The 18438-nt window shown below is 43.5% G+C and overlaps 1 long non-coding RNA gene across 1 annotated transcript in view; it reads right to left on the bottom strand.

Annotated features, from left to right (window-relative positions):
* The window catches only part of LOC148055002 (uncharacterized), a 220624-nt gene extending 219272 nt beyond the window's left edge, over positions 1 to 1352 (bottom strand). The window contains exon 1 of the long non-coding RNA XR_015706104.1: positions 1311 to 1352. This is a non-coding gene — a long non-coding RNA (uncharacterized LOC148055002). The remainder of the gene's footprint in view (positions 1 to 1310) is intronic.
* Positions 1353 to 18438: the final 17086 nt, after the last annotated feature.

Genomic DNA, 18438 nt, shown 5'->3' with positions numbered 1-18438 from the left:
CCTGGTATATCTAGCCTGGAGTATTCACTCTCCTGACAGTTAAAAGCAGTGGTGCTCTGTAGTGGAAGAAGTCCTGCTCTGTCATGGCTAGAAGAACAGGAGTAGATTAATTTCCCCCCCTTATAAATGAAGTTAAAGGCACAGGCTATGGGCAGGCCCTCCATGGGGGGGGTACATTACAGTCTCAGTAGCAACAGAATCTTTTACTCTCCTTAAGCATCAAGTCTTTCTGCTTTTTCAGCATTGGATACACCATTGACTTTAGGATTTAGAAGCAAGCAGAGTCCTGAGGCATTTTACACATGAAATTGTTATTATTTTTCCAAACCAAGAAGAAAAAGTATTGAGAAATTGCAGCTTTTTCATTGAATTTTTTTTCATTTTCCTCTTAGAAATATTTGTTCCCATTTAAATGAAATAAAAAATGCTGATGTTCCTCTAAAACCTGAGGGCTTGAAAGCCTTCCAAACATGGATCAAGAAAATTACATATTTCCCTTATCGAAGTCCTTTGATAAACATGTTCTTTTATAAAGGATCTCTTCACAGTCCTTGCTAACTCAGTCATCACAAAACTTACAGCCTTACTTGGAACCCTGAAAGTGACAGAGTTATCTGTTTACCTGAGACAAATTATGTCCCTTCACATGTGGTTAAGCCCACACGGAAAAAAGATAACTGTGAACCACAAGATGCAAACTCCTTTCCTTCACAATAGCCTAGGCTGACCCTGAGACATTGGGTTGCCCTGCTACAACCTTGCTCAGCTAATTATGGCTACACTGAAACCAGTCAAAAAAAGCACTGGAAGAGGACAATTTCCCTACTGAATGACTTGAAATTTACAGCTCAGAAAACATTTGTTTGCAAACCAATAACATACCTCCTAGCCCCAATCTAGTGGGTAGCAAATTCCTATAATACAGCAACAGCATTACTGCAGCTATCTGGTCTAGACTGAAGGAGGCCACGGCAATACATCAGGAGACTGAGACAAGAGCATAAGAGTCCCTCTCCTAGCAGCAGGAGGACTTGTGCTACAATAAGTTGGAAACACTGGGACATATTCCAGGCACCGTAAACTCACCCACCCAAACACCACACAAGCACATACACAACATAAGACGACCTTTGCAATCTGACTACCCAGAGTCTACAACACTTTAGATATACAATACTTCCTCAAGTTTAATACCCATACTGTCACATTTTGGAGCATAGCTGCGCACCAGCCAACATGCTCAAACAGCGCAAATACCAAAGACATTACTTTATAGGTAACACAAACATAAACCAAGCACTTCGGCCTACCTGGTGCAGATCTCTTGATGCAGCAAAGACACCAAAGCCCAAACAGACAGCCTACTTACAAACAGAATAAAGCAGCATAACAAACACCTTTGGGAGTGGTTCCTTATAAAGGTCTCAGGAAGGCTAAAGCCAATTACCTATACCTCTCCCATCTGCACCTCCCACCAGTCTTCAGTTCTTTCCTGAAAGTGCTTGATATAATTAGCTGTTAATTGTTAGCAGCTGTACCCATTATCTGTTTAATTCCTAATTAATTGTTACAATTAATGTTGCCTTGCCTACCCTATCTTAAGAAGTGTTTGTTAGGGAAGGAAATGTTACATGTTAATTAACTTGCTACCAAATTTCAGAATTTAATTAAATATTCTAAATCTGTTGCTGTTTTCCCCTGTAAACAATTAACGAGCCAGGGGTCAATTAAATGTGTGTTAACCTGCATCCTAGTCTGCTGGCATGACAAGGCAGAGACCTTTATTATATCAGAAGAAAATTTGAAGTTGCTTCTCATCCTCGAAAAGATGCAGGCAACAAAAGTGCTATGAGCACATTTTTGACTAGTAGTAGCTGAGCATACTTTCTCTTAATCCAGAATTGCCTGTAGCATACAGACCCAGACTCTCTGCATTTGTGGTAATCAAGCAAGCAAGTCACTGCTGTGCTGTTGCTGATGGCACCTGGCACTGGAAGAAGGGGCAGGATCAGATACCTGAGGCAGAGCAAGGATTTGCAGCAAGCTGCCATGTTACAAAGGTCCTGTTTGGCTTCAGGTTGATGCTGGAGCCTATTCCCACACCAGCTACATGGAAAAAGCTAAGGACTTGTTAGTGAGCCTCAGGGTGCTTCTACAGTCTTGGCTGAAAATGGATCTGGGAATTTGCACTGCCAAATAAAATACATGAGAGAGGGACATGTCTCCCTTTCTCTGACTCTCTCCACTCTTTTCTTCAGGTCTTCAGTGGTTATCCAAGTGGAAACACTGCCAAAGCATGGGGCTATAAACAGGCTGGGGCTTATTCAGATCTGCTGCTGAGGGCCCTCATTGTGCCATTAGAAATACAACTCACTACAGCCACGAAGGTGGCATACAGGCCAGCGCTGCACTAGGTAAACCCAGAATTAGAGCAACAAGAGAGAGAAGGTGGATCAGGTGGCCTGTGGGTTTTGTTCGCTTGTTTTATTAACATTCTCATGCCCCAATTTTCTCCTGGAATTCTGATGAAAAAATATACCTTTGTTTGCTCTAAGCTTTTGTAGGAAAGTAAAATGCATTTCTCAGTCAGGTTATCCATATCCCTACAGAGCTGCCTGCACATCTCAGAGCAGGATAAGGAATGAACTTTCAGTGCAGCAGCCAAGAATTAATACATTGTCTCACAGAATCACCTAACTACACCCACTGTAACACAGGTATGTCCAAAAAAAATTTGCCTGGACACGTGATTCTATGTAAAATTTTGGAGACGCTGCACCACGCAACACACAGAGCCCTTCTTTCTCTGGCATACATGCCAGACTTGATCATTCACTTGCCTTCTCTCTACTAACTCCTGCTGCTTGCTGCTGTTGCGATCCGTTCATCCCTGAAAAGGATACATCTATACCACACAGGTGACTTGACTTTATTTCTCTGAATGTTATTGTCTTAGCCAAGAGGTTGGTTCTCTGCTGCCTCACCATCCTCCCACTAGCCCAGCCCACAGAAATGATGAGCTGCTGCTATGTTTTTCACTGTCCCTGGCAGCCAAAGCACTCCATTTCTCCCATCTACCCCTCGTTGTTAGTTCCCAAAAGATCATTTGCTGTCACGGTATGGAACAGCTCAATTACTGGACCAGGTCACCAGCTATGTGTGGGATTTTAAGACAGTGGCAGTTTCTTAAGCAAGCTTAAGAAATCTGTTGTCTGAGCTTGGTTTAAACTGCAAAAGTAATTTAGCAGGTTCTGTGTTTGGCAGAATCACATGGAACCACAAGATTTAACCCTCAAATGTGTCTGTTTTCTCATGCACAACAGCACCTCTCACTCGTTGTGCTAGAGAAAGCCCTTATTTTCAAGGGTGCAGCCTCCTCATGTGCACACAGGCAAGTGTGTGACTGCTCTCACATTCAGACATGCCTCTTTATGCAGGCATGTGCGTCCTTGTTTTCAGACTAACAGGATTTCGTCTCTCTTCAAGTCTGTCCCTACACCAGGGCTGCTCTTTCTGAGCAGGGGGCTTCACTTCCAATACAGGAAGACATTCGTGATGAATATTAATTGCTTTAACATCTTGTTGTGATAAGGCCAAGCACATTTCCGTGCTTTGGCTCGTTGCTAGGGAACTGAGAATGGCAAGTCATGGATTTCATTTGCTTCAGGGCCCACTTGGGTTGCAAAACAGCATTAAGCCACAGAGCAGGATTTGCCTGTTAATTATTCAGAATCTAATAAAAGAAAGGAAAAAAAAATTCAGTGTTTTTTCTTTCTCTCCTCCAATTTGGCTTTCAGACTACATAGGGTCATTAATCCCCAGGGCCAGACAGCTTCTTGGTCACACATGATACCTTCCCCTGGAGCAGGACAAGAACGCCCCTGCTTGTTTAACGGAGCTCTGCTGAACTGCACCTTGCAGAACACCACAGCAAATGACTATATTTAAATTTAATTGTCCGGAAATTGTAAGCATAATATTCTCTCATTTCACTTCTAATTTTAGATGTAAACAAGCTGGCAAGTCAAGCTCGTCCTGTCACCTCCACCTGCAAGCAGCACTGCTGGCAGAGCTGCCTCCCTGAGCAGGGATTGTGCCTGCTACTGTGTGCCTCCTCCTGTCACTGGCCTTGCAGCACAGCCATGTTGGAGGACAGCTGGAGATCAGTTTGAGGGGCTCCTGCTGGGTCTGTGTTTACCACTTTTCCTCTGCCACTGCAAATGGCATTTGGACCACCCTAGCCCTACAGCTTTAGGATTGCTGTCCTTGCAGCGGGGATGCCCCACGTGGGAATCTGAGCACACTCACAGTGAGTGCAATGCTATGGGGCATTGTCAGGTTTAGTCTCTATCAGAAAATTGGTCTGCACATGAGGAGGAACTGAAGAGGAATTGAGGTACCGGTATCTCTAGGTGTGCACGTGTTTTCCTCTGCAAGGATGCCAGGGAAGCAGAGCTTTGCAAAGGACTGCTGTGTGTGCAGCATGGAGATGTTCACCCTCAGCCCAGCTGTCCCTTTCTCCTCCATCTTTGCACCCAGGCAAGATGTTTGGCAGATCATTGGCAATTGCACAATGTCTAGCTGCGCACACACTAGTGACTAACTGACTGCCCCCTAAATTGTGCACAAAGGAGAAGCTGCCCCAAATGGCTGCCTTGCCTGGGGAGCACCATCAAGAAGTGGCAGGCAAGCAATTAAAATAAACATCAGAGACACAAAGGAATGATCCATTTGTGAGCAGGAACCCAGGCAGCATTATTATGTGCTCCAAGGAACCATCCTGATGCGTTTCTTAAATCTCCAAAACATAAAAGCTCCCCCAGCATCACACCATATTGAAATGTCTCCCTCCTGCCTTCCATTTGTCCTTCAGCATTCACAGATTTTATGTATTTGCTTCTTACTGGAGCTGAGCAAGTGATGAACATCATTTATTCATCAGATTGTTTCTTTTAAAATCTGCTGTGGAATCCATCTGATTAACTGTTCCCCAAATGCCACCCCATCAGAATCTGTACCTTTTCAGGATATCAGAGCGATCCATCTGCCCCATGGCCACCCTCCTTCCTCAGAGCACAAAACTCCCATCTGTTTTACGTAACTGCAAATCTACAGCAACTCCCACTGCTACAGTGTCCCTGAAAAGCAAGACATCCGAGGTTTATAGTCCTTGCAGTTGATCTTCATCCAGTTGAGGGGTTTTCTTTGGCTGAGGCTAGGCAGGGTCCCCCTCTGAAACATACCTCACCCTCAGCCAGGTTCATAGCTTGCAGATGTGACCTCTCATATTATCAGAGGGTATTTCTACTTATGTAGTCTCATGCTCCTTTTTCCTTACATTCAGACCGAAAAGCTCCAACCAACTCCTTAGCCAGGCTTCTCAGGAGATATTGTTTTTTCCAGGGGTTGGTTAGTTACTAAGAGACAATCAGAGATAATGGCTCAAGACTGCTGTGTCAAAGCCCATCTTGGAAATGGATGCTCCCCTCCTTCATGTAGGTTGCTATGCAGTGTGAACGTGACTCTCAAAACAAAAACTACAATAAAATGCAAAGCCCCCCAAAATGCACTTTGCATTCACAGTTCAACACAGATTCTTACCTTCTCTCACTGAAGGCAAAAAGGTTCACAGCATAGAAGAGGGACGAGTTGCTTTAGCCATACAAGAAGAAACATAGTTTGAATTAGTATGATTATTACTGAGAGGAAATGGTAACACATGAGAATGGGAGTTAAGGGAAGTCAATTTTGTTTCCTACCTCCCACCAAGGGATTAGTGTATGAGGCCATTTGTCTCAGCCTCTCTGCCTATATACTGATAAAATGGCCCCACCTCTGCAAAACATGATAATCTCCACAGCTGGAAAGGTCTATGCAAATGCTAATTATGAATATGTTTTTTGTTCTACTGGGTGTTGCTTTTATAGATATGAAGCTGTTTTAAATGTGCTTTCCAAGCTTCCACAGGTGAGGGAAAATAATGATCAACCACAGTAATATAGGTAGTGCTCTGTGAACTGTTGCACCAATATGGCTCCGGTCTGCCCCTAGCCCTCATCTGACAAATCACAGCACATGATGGTCATCTTTGCATAAGTGATCAGTCACTGTTGTGGTTGGAGCAGGGGGTGAGAGCACTTGCCTTTGGGAAAGCCTGCTGCAACTAGCTGTGCGATAGAGGCGGGGGCAAAGGGCTGCCCTTGGGAACAGACGGCTACAAGAACTGGCAGCACTTTAATATCCAGTTTCATGTTTCTGGAGCCTCAAAACGAGATCCATCCCTGTCCTAATAAAGCTGGTAATGCATGTTGCATCATGCATCCAGGTGCTTCTGGGTGACAGAGGCATGGGGAGGTTGGGCCTTATTTAAGGTTGCATCTTGGTCTACTTGTCAGCCCTGGAAAATTCAGGTGACATCTGGGTCTTACTCTAGGCTACACAGCACCAAATCCATCCCCAGGCTGCAGTAGCACCCCAGCACTGTCTGCTGATGCCATGGTCCACACCACAGGCTTTAAAGAAGGGCAAATGGGCAAGTGTGGGGTTCTTTCTTTCCCTCCGTCATCATGCTGGATGGACATGGGAATGAAAGCAGGAATTCTTGCTAACAGCTGGTTGAATGTTGTATAAACAGGTGCACCTGGTTAAGCACCACTTCCATGGATCCCCCACACAGCCAGTGTCACAAATAACTGCATTTTGTCAGTGACGGGGCCGGCTGCTGCCAGCAGGAGACTCAGAAATGCCAATTGTAATTACAGCTTTTATTTTGAAATACGGTCCAGACCTCATTCCCAATGAGATGCATCGTGCCACTAACCATGTGAGCCTTGCCTGAGCCAAGTGCAAACACACTTGACTTTGAGAAACACAGGGTAGCCTATACCTTCAAATGCAAGTGATTGCTTGCATCCACCATCACAGTACAGACCGTACGCATGCTATGCTACAGACTCTGAATCAAGATTGGGAAGGGGTCAGAAATCTCACTAATATTCAAGCAGCACATGAAGAAATAGGCTGTTTCCAAAACTATTGATTGTCTCTCTTCTGCTTCTATTAGTTCAGACAAGGAATGAATCTCAGCAGAAAATCACAGCCCCAGCAGGAGTTCCAGCTGGCTGAAGAAAATTAAGTGCTAGCTGATTCCCAGCAATAAGTAAACTTTGAGTTTCTGTATGCACTGGATAGATGCATCTGTTCACCTATATCTTTTGGTTTTAACTTCTGCAGGCACGAGTGAGCCTGACATGAATGGCATGTCCACACCAGTAAAGCACACCCAGCTAGAAAAGTCCAGAAATCAAAGTAAAACCAGCACATACTGAGCCAAAGAGAGATCATTTCAGAGCCACCCAGCCCCGTTCTGAGGTTCAGGATGGAGTCTCAGGAGCCAGAGCCTAGGCCAGCATCACCTAGAGTCATTCACATCAATAACATGCCTTTGACAAGGGTATTCAGTTCCAGGGCAGATAGCAATGGAAGGAATACAAAACAATTAAAACACATGCAAGTTTGTGAGTACTATGCTCACAACTAGAAAGCCGTGGAGAGAATCAGGCAAACTACAATCAGGAAATACCTGTTGCAAAGCCCAGTTACCACCCCAGTGTCCAATTACAAGCTCATTGAAGCTAATGTGTGTGACAGCAACAGAAAATTTTTTTTGCCTACAATAGCAGTCTGCTTGGAGAAAGGATGCAAACTTCCTGAAAAACACATCTCTTTTGACATTAAAAGAAGCACGGTCTCCAGCAAGGTAGCAAGGCTATTAGAGAGTGTCGGGACCTCACTGAATGTTGCTCAGGATTGGTTGTGCTTCACAGTTCATGCCAAATTTCAAGGAGTAAAGACTTCTATTTCCTTTCAAGGCAGGGAAGACTGTTAACAACTTGTCTAAGCTACCTATACTGCATCAGCTATGCTCCTTCACCAAGGGAGAGGAGGGCGTAACAACCTCCATTGTGGTCCTCAAGGTACACTGTGCTCATGCATCCCACATCTGCTGAGTGAGATATGTTACACAACGCATTGGCAGGTAGTCTGCATGGTAGGCCTTGCAGATATGTCTGCTCACATGGGCTCTCTGCACCATTGCTCTGTGCTGGAAGAAGCAGACTGAGTTTGCTGGGGATGGCTGTATGAATATGCATGTTTAATACATATATGTGATCTTAAGTTCTAGCCACAGAGCCCACTGTGGAGCCCACTTTGAAATGATCTTGCATTCTAGGGATAGAAGAGGAGATACAAACATTTTTTTCTCCCAATGGCTGTTAAACTATAGCTAGAAACCTGCCATTTTGAAAAAAAAAAAAAAAAGAAAACTGGCCCTTTTGCCTCTATGTCTGTGTGGTGGCCAAGCTGCCCATGGATGTAGCGCCAGAGACTGTGAGCCATGCAGCACTCTCAGCAGTATCCAGAGTTCATTTGTCTGGTTTGGTGAAGGTTCAGAGGCTTGCACACTTCACTGTCATGATAGATGTAAATATAAACAGTCCTTTAATATGTATATAATGTGTCATTAGTCATTGTCATTCTGTGCCATTTAAAGCAATATTTATCCTATTGACACACATCATTTTGCACGTACTTGCTGAGAATTGGTTTTACAGGGATCCTTGTGCTTTGGCAATGAGTAGATTGATTATAGTTATTACTTTAATAGTTAGAAAAATGAATTTTATAACAAATAATGTGTTGGCACTCCACGCTGACTTGCCATGTGCTTTCACTCAGTTATTAGACAGAACTGTGCATTTAATTGTGGAACCATTTAGCTCCAAAAGCCGTGTTAAGGAACACACTGTGTTCTCTAAATTGCTAGAGTTTACCTGTTGCCTCCATTCACCACACATTGTCAGTAACCCTGCAGTAGAGCAAGAGAACAGGGCAAGAAAGAGATGCCAGTCCATTTGCTCAGATAATATCAGAAGATGGCTAGAGGATCTCCTGTCTCTGTGTTCAGCATCATGAAAGCAAAGCCGCTTGGATGTCAGGCAGCTTTCATTTATTGCTTTGAAATAGCTTGCTTACCACAAGCACTGCACACAACAGCACATTCGGGAAGCCCAAGTCTCAACTACCCTTCTACTTTTGGTTTGACTGCAACGTTTCATTTAACCTCTACATCTGGTGGACTTCATCCCATGCTCATGAAGTGAGAGAAGACATAGCACAATTAATGATGAAAAGTCTGAGGGCATCAAAGCCTGATTCTCTGTTCTGCCATAGCCCCCACCCCAGTGAAGACAAATCTTTTATAGACTGATTCTAATACCTGATTCTTCCATTCATCACCAGCAAAGGAAAAACTGACAGAAAACTGGGGAAAATAAAATGTGTTCTATCTGGAAACAAATGTTTCATTTTTCAGGGCTTTTTTTTTTTTATTACAACTGAAATTAAGTTTAAAATGAAACATCATTTCAAAATTTAAAATGTAGTGATTAATTTTTTAAAAAGATGTAACAAAGTACTTTTATTTTTATGCTGCATTATGAAATAAATAGGTGAAATTTACATACATTTCCAAAACACTTCAATAAATCCAACAGTCTTCAGCCAAGAAAAAACGTGATCAAAATTTTCCACCAGCTCGTGTTTTGTTTCTTTGTGCCTCAATTCTATGTTTGTAAAATATGGATATTTTTTCTTCTCTCTATCTTGTCTACACAGGTTTTAAAGTTTTCAGGGCTGGGACTGTCTCTGCATTTTGCCCGTGAAGTAGGGACGTGTCTCTCCCAGAGCTCAGGACTGCTAGGCATAATTGTAATATGTTAATACAATAACAAATAACATTTATTTGGCAGTGATTTCAAGGGCACCTGACTTATAATATAGGTGTATAGATGAGTAAGGCTGAGGTATTTAACTTTTTTTTTTTTTCTGATTTAGTGGGGAATTCTCTAAAATTCCATCATTACAACCCATGAGTGAACTCCTGCCACCTTGTCTGCAGTGGGATTTCTATGTTGGCATGCTATTAACAGAAATGGTCTTCCAAGCTTTTTAATTGACTCCTGGTGCTCCTTTCTTACAGTTATTGTTCTCCAGACCTTCCTGCAATTTTGGTCTGAAAAATAATGGAATTGCATGTGGCTTCAATTAGGGAACAAAATGTCTACCCATCTGGGGCTCTGTGTGTTTTTCACACCTGAAAATACTTGGTAAATAGCAGTTAGCAAATGCAAGGGACATAGAAGCTAAGAGGAAGCCTCTGTAATTGAGGAGCAGTATAATGGGCAGAGGCTGAATAATAACAGCCATTCATAACGCAATTGTAATTAGAGGTCAGTTGGAGAAAGGCTCAGTGTGTTCCACTGACTGGCTTCAAGGCATGCAGAAAAACAACCCTGGAGTTTTACCACAGAGTAATATGAGCTGTAAATACCTTGTTTATCCAAAACACCATGCTGCTGTGCCATTAATTACCAACAGCACTGCTGGAAGATAGTAGGTTTCAAAAAGCAGCATTGGCTAATGCTCCGCTGGGATATTGGGCCTGGCAATGGGGCTGATCTAAGTGGATTCAATCTATCAGCAAGGGGGATATGTTGGACCTCTGTGGTATTGCTGATTTGCCAGAGGTTATGTGAAAAGGAGACTTGCTGAGCCCTTTCAGAGCAGGAACTGGACTAATTTCTGTCCACGGTTGGAGCAATGGAGCTGCATCCCCATGCCCACAGTGATGTTGGGCACATGCTGAGACACCCAAGAGACTGCACTTGCCCAGTCATCTGAACAACAGCCAGAGTGTAATTTGGGTTTGGAATGAGTGCAGCCCCATCCTCTCTGGAGTAATGCATGGGTAGGACTTACCTCTTGAGTTATTAATTGTGCACTTATGAAGCTACCCTGCTTGCTGTTCTGCCACCAGCTCAGCTTTGCAGGCCTCTGATGGCTCATCTGCAAACTATTTCTTGCTTTCTGTGCCTTGTCACCATAGTTTGCACAAACACTTCAGGGAGGGGTCATCTCTGGATAGATGTGCACACAGCAGCTGAAACAAGAAGGACCACCCTTTGTCTGTTCTGTGATACTACCAAAAAGAAGAAATCTTTCATCCTAAACAATTATCTCTGTGACTGTTTGGCTAGAAATAATAGAAAAGTGCTGTTCATGTGCAGAGTTGGCAACACAAATGCTGAGGTCACTAATATCCCGAATAAGAAATTAAAGCTTTCTGAACAGCAACCCCATGCTCAGCTAAACCTCTTAAGAGGAAAGAGCTAACACAAGTCTCCATCCTTATTTAGAGGCCTGAGAAGAATACATGTTAGCATTCGTTTCTCAAAATCAATAACACTTCAATAAGGGGATTATTAGAAACACAATATCATATTTTCTAGAAAGCTCATTATAAAACACAAACAGCTTGGTAGCGTATTTAAAATGTTCATTACAAAGAGTTGCCTTGGGATTGTAATAGATTTTTCTTTTTTTCCCCAGAACAGAATCAGATGAGGATGATTAATTGTTTTTCCCACAATAGCCAGGCGGCCGGGCAAGACAATTGCTGTGGGTTTGCTAGTGCCTATGCTTAGACTGGGGCTTGTGGGAAGATAAATCCTTTTTCCCCTTTCTATCATATCCTCCAGTCAACTGCTCGGAAACATAGGCCCATCGGCATGCTTTCTTCTCTACCTGCCCTTCAGGACCAGAATGCTTCAGTAGTGTCGCTGACAAGAGGTTATTTTTCTTACTGAGACACTGTTGGGGTCACTGATATCTTTGAGGCCCAAGCTCTGTGTGTCACCCAAGGCAACTCCTATGCTAGGAGAGAACTGTGACTTGTCTGGAGTGAAAGATCCCCATAAAGCAATTTAATGCCATTTAGGAAGAAGGGCTGGAAAATCAACTGCAAGCCTAGTTACTCATCTTGTGTGAAAGTTACTTCAAAACCACAATGCTGGGCACAGTTAAGATCCTAAGACTACATATTACTTCCCCACATTTTACAGAAATCAATACTCTTACGGACAAAGGGCAGTGTTAAAGAGACTGCTCTACCCGAGGGAGTGGCCTCCTGCCAGATTCCTTGCAGAGAAATAATGGACTACTAAGAAACAAAGTAAGAAAGCCAGCACTGTCTTCTACATCACTACTAGAGGAGGAGAATATCCAGGATGAATTTTTGATGAACCATCCCCTTCTTGCACTGCCACTCCTTAGGAAACCACTTGTTTTATGCACGTATAGATAGATAGGAAATATACAATGCTAAAGATTTCAGCTAGCTATTCAGCAGAGAAGCACACTAATTTATTAATTTGGCCATGGTTCATAGTGAAAAATATTCCCCTGTTCCTGAAGACTGTGAGGTTCTTTTTCTGTGTTACAAGAAACAAGTCAAAGCTGAGGTGGAACTTCATCCAACACAGGGTATGGACAAGTGTACTGGGGCATATAGAGATTTTTATTGCTATCTATGAAGGGGATTTGCAGATTGGGACACTGAAAATGAGCCAGCTAAATATTTGTGTACTGCACTCATACCAGTTCCACTGGAGTCCGCAGAAATAAAGTGTATAACACCCTTCCTGAGGGCTCTGCTGCATTGCTCTCTTTTTCTCTCATCAATAATAGAAGAGCCAATCAGCCTTTCCCACTGAGCTCAGAATGGGCAGATGATTTTTTAGTGATAGCTTTTTCAAGTTATTTTTTTTCAGAGCCATTACAAAACACACAACCAACACAGCCAAATCTCATTGCAAGGGGAACTCACCACTCTGAAATCAAATTCTCGTGGAAATGAAATGGCTGACCTCAAATCTCCAGAACATTGGATGAGCTTGCATGATAAACAACTTTTAGTGGCTCTGCTGGCACCACTGAGTCTGTTAAATGTCACTGCTTTCCTAAATACCTTTGGGGGGATGACTGCTTTATCTGTATACTGCATTTTCCCCTTATTATTATTAGTGTCGGCAAAGTTGCCATCCTGGAAGCCATTGTGTAGGGATCGCAGATCGCTTCACACTCATTTTCCTCTCTGTTCACATCAGCTTTTCCTCAATATCCCAGCAGAATTTTTGCTTGGGACAATTTTAAAGCAAGCTGCCTGTTGCATGGCAGACTGAGCTGGCACAGACACCACATTCCTCCTCTGGAAGGGCAAGGCACATCCTCATGGAGACACATCTGCTGATCCCTGCTGACAAGCCTGATTAACGTCAACTCTAATCCAGATTTGTTTTATAGTAAAATCCAAGTCACCAGCATCAATAACCTCTCCCTGCTTCCCTTCTGGGACTACTTCTTGCTTTCTTTTAAGTCAACAGAATATTTGTACTGCCCTCATGCTTTTATTACACAGCTCTGTATTTGAGGTGGTGAAAATAACTTGCATTGTTAGTAAAAGCAATAAAAGTGATGCCAGACTCGTTGCTTTGTTAAATCTCATGAGCAGTGCCAAGCAGATAACCCAGCCCAGCAGTATATTCACTGTGAAATAGCACACCCTGCATTGTTCTCTCTAAATGTCACTAAAACCTGTAGAAACAGGTCTAAATACAAGGGAGCATTGAAAGTGAAATGATTGGGGCATTTGCATCCAGCGATTAGCCTGAAGCTGTGCACAGAACTCAAGGGTTCAAGCATTGGCCAAAGCAGCAGTAATGCAGAGTTTCACTGGGTTTTGCTTTGTGGTTGGTTGCTTTCCATAGTTAGAAATTGTAGCTCATTACATTAACTGTACTTTCCTGGGTTCTTTCATGGGGTGCATGGATGGCAAGAAATGGCTTGCAGAACAAAAAGCACTGTTGAAGCACATTGTTTTAACTTTTACTCCCGTTGGAAAATGCTTGTATTTCCTATGAGCTTCTTTTGTTTAATCATCTAGGCTACATTTCCAGGATTTAGAAGAAAACTGGGTGCCTGGAACGGGAAAAGGTGAGAAGTCAGAAATTCTTGTGCATTTGAAAAGGCAACACATATCCCTAGATTCCGTCCTCTTAAGCAGTGGCCAGATAGCCAATGCCATGAATGTCTCACTTTTGCCTTTGATTACATCAGACTTTGCCAGGTGTGAAAGGATTTTAATTAGGGTGTAAAAGCAATGTATGAAAGGTAGGAAGCTGACAGTGTAGATAAAACGAGTGGCCAGTGGCAATTTATTCCTTTTGGTTCCACAATACAGTTTTAGCTTTGGCCTCATGCTGCCTTTCTCTGCAAGGAAAATGTCACCCCTAAGATACAAGCAGTGTACTTGTACAGTACAGTACAGTGTACTTGTACAAGCAGTACTCCAAGATCCCAAGGAGATTTGGGAATGCACAGAAAGCTGGTATTGCCAGGGTCCAGAGGCTTACCATTACTCTTCCTCCCTGCAGCAGCTCCCTTACCACTCCTCATGAACACCAGCATCCTTTGCCAGTCTCTCACAGGAGCTGATCAAACACTTTGCCAGCAGTAATTCCTTCCCGGCACCTGCCTTTGCAGGGATGGACCACGTGCCGTGCGGGCTCCTGCAGCCCCGTAGCACATGCCTGTTCTCTCTTATCAGCAGGTACTGCAGCTTAAATTCCCTCTCTGCAAAGCCTCTGTTGTCACTTTGATGTTGCAAGTTTACATTGTGTCCTTGTCACAGATAATATAGTTTCTTCTGTTTCTTTCTCTGTCGCTGTCTCCCCCTCTGGCTCTGTTTTTTTCTTCACAGTTTTCTTTCTGCTCTCTATTGTGTGGATACAATAGCCCCTCTCAGTTCTCCACAGACTACATTGTCCTGTAATTGCTCTCCTGTCTCTAAGGAAGGGAAAATTCATTCTGATTTGATCACCTTATTTTTCTCTGTATAAATGATAAATGCTTCCATTAATCCATCTGTTTTCAGTGGTGTATCTGGGTGAAGCATGAATAAAACTTCTTACATAACAACATGTCAAATTACAAGTTTCCCTGTAACCCATTCTCCTGGATACTGTCACTGTTAAGAGACCTACTTCCTTTATCTACTTAAACTAATTCTGATGCTAAGCCTTTGAGACCTCTCCCAGGGCAGGTCCATCAGCTGGAAACAGGAGCAGAAAATGTAGAAGCAGCTGCTGAGCAGGCCGTTCTATCCTAGATGAAAACCTTCTTTGAAGCCAGGGGGAAAATTTTCCTAATGCTTTCTGAGAATGAGAGTTTTCAGCACAGGTGAAGACAGTGCAACAGCAGGGTAAGAACCCTATTCCTGAATGCCACAGCAGTATCTCTGAGGCATGGGTCTCTGGTCCCCCCACAATGGGGTGGTCACAAAAGTGAGCAGCAGCAGACAGCTCTGTTGTCTTGTCCTGCTGCTTCACTTTGCAGAGGGTTATTCAATGTTTCTCCAGCTACAATCCAGTCACAGTAAATTTCATAACAACAATATTTTTGTAGCAGAAATTGTATTACAATAGAATCACTGTCATTAGAGCTGTTATCCCACGATCACTACCATGATAAAGCTGTGCTCATTACACAAGCAGTAAACGCAGTCTGGGGAGAGCTTAGCATAAGAAGCCAAGACTAAATCTGCCCTGTGGGGATTGGAATTTCAGGTTCTCTCTCCCACTAGTTTTTCTTCTTTTTGTTAACAAGTAGAAAGAAACCACTGTTGCTGCTTGTCACCTCTTAGCTGATATCAAAACCTTGCAGAGCTTCATCAAGCTGTGCAGTCAAGTGGATGAATGTAAGAATATAAACTAGGCCATATCAGTACAGACCAACAGTCCACATAGCTGAATACCTGCCTCTGTAGAAAGGGCCTCAGACTAGAGCAAATACAGAGTGAGACTTTGCCCAGGGCCCAGCATCTCACCTCCTTTACTTCCTGTCTTCCAGCTGATATATTCGTGTTGGAGAGGCGAAGGGATTTTTGATGAGTCAGAAAGTGATTAGACCTTGGTGGGTTTTGCTTCCATTAATTTGTCTAGGCACTCTTTGCATCCATATAAGCAGCCCTCAAGCAGGACGACAAGGATGGTTCAGATATCAGAAAAGCACATGCCAAGGGATGGTTTGGGATCCTGGGGACAGAGGCTGAACAACAGGCACCTGTGAGCAATACAGACCCACTGGGCCAGGCCTCCCCTCCACTCTGGTGCTTGCCTCCACCAGTTCCCATATAAAGCTAAAAAGGCAGCACAATTTCAGCATCACAGATAAAACACTCAAGTTTTACAAGCACAGAAAGTATTTTATTGGCACAGACTCTCTTTTACTAACTTGGCATAAAAGCTATCGAACTGTATAAATAAACCTGGAGAATTATCTCCTCCCTCAGCCAGGACCTTCACTGGGCCCTGAATGGATTCATTTAAAATGGGTTATAAATTTCTGATAAAGGATATTTCAACTCCAAATTGCGTATTTAACAATGCTTTTGCTGCACTGCTCCTCCACCTCCACAGAGCAAGGCCAGATTCTCAGCAGGGCTAAATCAGTTGGACTCTGGACTGGGCCATGTCATGTTAACCACCCTGCACGTCCACTGTCCCTCTCTGCATCTGAGCAAGGTGCTGGGGAGCCTCAGCGCTCTGCTAGAGCTGTACAGGGCTCGCTCACCATTCCTGCCCTGGTGGCAGAAACACGCTGCAGTGTCTGTTCCTCGCCTGCCCCGTGCTGGGTCTACCCTGTTGATTTGAACTGCAAGGTTTGGGACCAGAACTAACCCAGACTCACATTTGCAAACTGCTCAGGTGGGCTGAAATGCTGATGAACTGTACTATTCCCCAGGAAGCACAGCAGTGACAGCTGTGCAGCATGTGCACCTTGCACGGGAGCAGTGTCTAGGCTGGCTCTGGCCTGTGACCTTAGGAGACAGAATGCATCATACGAGGCATGGGCTGCTGCTGTGCTGGGCACAGTTTCAGTTCCCACCTGCACATTCCTACTTAATTTAAATGCAAATTCAGAAATGGAACATCATGAGGAGAAGGGAGGGAGAGACAGACAGACAGTAAAAAGGTGCCTATGCCTAGCAAATGAGAACACAAGGGGACCAAATAAATACAGGACACTTTGGCAAGTAGAGAGCTAGGGAAGCTTTCAAACCAAGATAAGTATGAGCCATGTAGGCAGCACAACTGATCGATGCAATCATGCCTCTCTCCAGCTCCTGATCCATCCCTCTTTTCCTTTATGCAAAAGCTCTATTAAATGCTATAGAGAAGTAAAACTGGAACATGGTCAAAAGCAACAGGGAATTTTTTTTTTTTGCCTGAATTCCCAATTCAGCTAAAAGGAAGATGGTGGGAGAGGGAGAAGTAATAAACATGGTGCTGTTTGGAAGAACGGAGCCCTGAGCTGTGTGCTTCTCCTCAGGCAAAACAGGGGCAAGGCAACAGCAGTACACCCTTTGTGCCTTTGGAATGATAGTTTGCTCCCAGCAGCAGAAACAGCCTCAAATTCATGCTGCGGAGATGCCCGAACAGATTCCCTGCAGCTCCTTGCAGGTTGCCACTGGCCTCACCTGCCTGGAACAGCAGCAGTTCTCTAAGGGCACATAACATCCCCTCTGCATGCAAACCCTCTTTTGGGTATATCTTATGTGTCCTTTCATAAGGGTGTAGCTACCTTCACACAGTCAAATTTCTACTGCTGTAAGTGTGTCTACGCTATGCAGGTCAAGAACAGCTTTAACAGATGCAACCGTTGCGCACAGGACAGCCTTTAAATTCATTGGCCATGTTCTCCCAATGACTAAACCTACCAAATAGCTCAGCATCTACAGTTGGCTTCTGATTTTCCAACGAATTCAGTTGATTCTTAGGTACAAAAATGAAATCTCTAGATTTTCCGGAGTATACTGCCTCCACCACTAGCACATCATCCTTATTGCCTGACTGCCCTTAAAAAGGCTGGCTATATGCACTGGAGAGTGTCCAAAGTGATTTGACAGGCTGGTTTTCTTTTTACCTGTCACCATCATTACCTGTCTTGCATTCTGCAGCAGTAGAACTTAGGAATCAAAGCTTGTAGTCAAGCTTCTAATAACAATAGATAGAAATAAAATAACCATAATGATCATTACCTGTTTGCTCAGATATTGCAGTAGTGAGGAACAAAGGAAAGTCTATAAACAAATCAGTCCAGGGTTTTTCATCTTCAGAGTTCCCCAAGTGCCTTGATACAAATTCTTTTACCTTCAGGATTGGTAGCATGTGGTTTTGATTCAGATCCATGCTTCTGGTACTTTATACTGACTTAATTAGTCTGTGCTGCATGGGGAAGCAATGCAGCCTCCCTATGAAAACAAAGTTGCCACATTGCCCTGTCATCTTCAGACAGGTTTTTGTTTGCATATGAACAGCCACTGTCAAGGGTGAAGCCTGGAGTGAGTTTAGTAAATGTTGCCTTATTGTTGACTGTCTCTGTCTTGAAGAGCAGATTTCTCAAATGCCAGAAGAGCTGCACCAGAGACTGCAAGACTGCCAGGCCTGGAGACCTCCATACAAAAAAAAGAAACCAAAA

This window comes from Nipponia nippon, unplaced genomic scaffold, assembly GCF_047370975.1.
Source record: "Nipponia nippon isolate SJK-2023a ecotype South Korea unplaced genomic scaffold, ASM4737097v1 scaffold_28, whole genome shotgun sequence".
Classification (NCBI taxonomy): Eukaryota; Metazoa; Chordata; class Aves; order Pelecaniformes; family Threskiornithidae; genus Nipponia; species Nipponia nippon.
This window is presented reverse-complemented; position numbering and strand designations above follow the sequence as displayed.